This window comes from Pteropus vampyrus, unplaced genomic scaffold (genome assembly GCF_000151845.1).
Source record: "Pteropus vampyrus isolate Shadow unplaced genomic scaffold, Pvam_2.0 Scaffold4967, whole genome shotgun sequence".
Taxonomy (NCBI): domain Eukaryota; kingdom Metazoa; phylum Chordata; class Mammalia; order Chiroptera; family Pteropodidae; genus Pteropus; species Pteropus vampyrus.
In genome coordinates, this window is record NW_011893748.1 from 1 (window position 1) to 1928 (window position 1928).

General features: G+C 54.6%; 1 long non-coding RNA gene across 1 annotated transcript in view; it reads left to right on the top strand.

The window, feature by feature from the left end:
- Positions 1-6: 6 nt before the first annotated feature.
- The window catches only part of LOC111734741, a 6006-nt gene continuing 4084 nt past the window's right edge, over positions 7-1928 (top strand). The window contains exon 1 of the long non-coding RNA XR_002778574.1: positions 7-947. This is a non-coding gene — a long non-coding RNA (uncharacterized LOC111734741). The remainder of the gene's footprint in view (positions 948-1928) is intronic.

Sequence of the window (1928 nt, forward strand, 5' to 3'; positions counted from 1 at the left end):
CCCGGTCGGACCCCAAAACCCTGAAGGCGGGCGGACGTGCTTTTCTGCCGGTGAATACCAGGCCCCTGGCGCTTTTGGTCAGTGGCCCCATATTACTGTGTCACTGAGGTCATGCGTGTGTTTGTGTGTGTGCGCGCATCCATGTACGTGTGCACGCGTGTGCATGTGTTAACTTACCAGCTAGCTCACTCAACGCACACCGGCCAGCACTCTGCCGTGGCCGGCCGGAGCACCGGGCCCGGGACGCTGGGTGCCGGGGGAGCGGGGTGGCCCAGAGGTGCCTCCAGCGGCAGGACGTCCAGTAGATGGGGAGCCAGGGTGCACTGGGGAGCAGAGTTCAGGAGGTGGGCGAGGGTGCCAGGCGTTGGGCTCGTAGGCCCTAGTCAGTTGTGGGGTTTTGTTCTTGGCATGCCGTGGCTGTCACCAACCTTTGAGCAGCAGGTGAGTGACCTGAGACGCTGGAGGCGGATAACTGACACAGACATGTAAGTTCCTGCCACAATCTGGCCCCACTGCGGGGTGCAGCGGAAGGAGGCCTGCGGGCCCCCTCCCCGGCGGCGGCAGAGTGACCCCACGGCCGCCTTCGGTCCACCACAGAACCGGCTCTGCCCCCACCCCGTTCCCTTCCCGCTCAGAGGCCCTGCGCCAAGCCGTCCCCTTGCCCGGTGAGCGGCGGGGAGGAGTGCCGGGTGTCCGGGGTGGGCCGGCCTGGCCCGCTCAGGTGACAGTGACCACCTAGCATGCCAGTTCAAGGATCGTGCCTCTCTCTCAACACCTGTGTCCTCTTGTTAAGAGTTTCAGAGCATTTGCTCCAGGAAACTGCTGGAAACTGCTTCCCGGTTGAGTGGCCGCTTCCGCAGTGTCCCGGCAGTGGCCGAGTGGGCCTCAAACTGTTGCCTGCGACTGTGATGTTTCGGGAGTCGCCGTGGCCTGCTCCAGGATGAGAGGTGCCCTATTAGGAAAAATCGTTCTGAGGTTTTTCATGGGAAAATAGCTGGTTTTACTTCCTGAAAAATAAACAGCTGGATCGTGTCTGGTGGAGAGGGAGAGGACGCAGGGTTACGGGGGCCACCGAATTTTCGTGACTCGTTCTTTAAACTGCTCTTAGACTTTCGCTCAGTGACAAGGTGCACATCAGGGTTCCACTGTCACCCTTCAGGTCCAGATCAGGGGGCACGGCCCGGAGCTGGCCCAAATGTCGCATGGCAGTAAAATACAAAAGCAGGTCCCTTCCAAAACGTTTCAGCTCCGTCGCGAGCGTAGCCATGTCCGTCGTGCCTCGGCGGCGCTCGTGCGAGCATCTCGCGCGGTCGTTAAAACGGCCTCGGGGCGGCCTCCGCCGCGGCTCGCTCACGGGCACCGGCAAGGCTCACGGTCCTGCCGCCCCGACTGCAGCACCGTGTGCCACGTTCCCCTGTTTTAAAATCGGGTCATGTCATTGAATGGCTTATCTTCAGAATAAACCCACAATCCTTTATGATTCATTGGTATCTTTAAAAAGGATAGTAGATGTTTTTTTCTTTATATATTTTTAAAAGTCGACTTTGTCTGAATAAGGCATTTGCATTTTCTCACGTAAATACATAATACTAGACAGCTAATTTGAATTGAAAAATGAAAAAATACTAAATAGAATTTAGTATACAGTTTTTAAATGAAACAATTTTATCACACAAAACTTTACATTTTCAGAAACAATAGTCACAAATCGATATGATTACTTTAAAATATGTTTCTTTATTAGCTTAAGATCTTGCTGTTTTTTTTTTTTTTAAGGAAATGAAACGGTTCCTGATCCTGATATAACTCTCCCCGCTCCCCCTCCCTCCTTCTCTGAATGTGGTGTGCATCTTTCCCGAGTGTGCATCAGAAGTACACACTGCGTTTGGCGTGTTGGACTTGTGCCCAGTGACGCCAAACTGTGCATG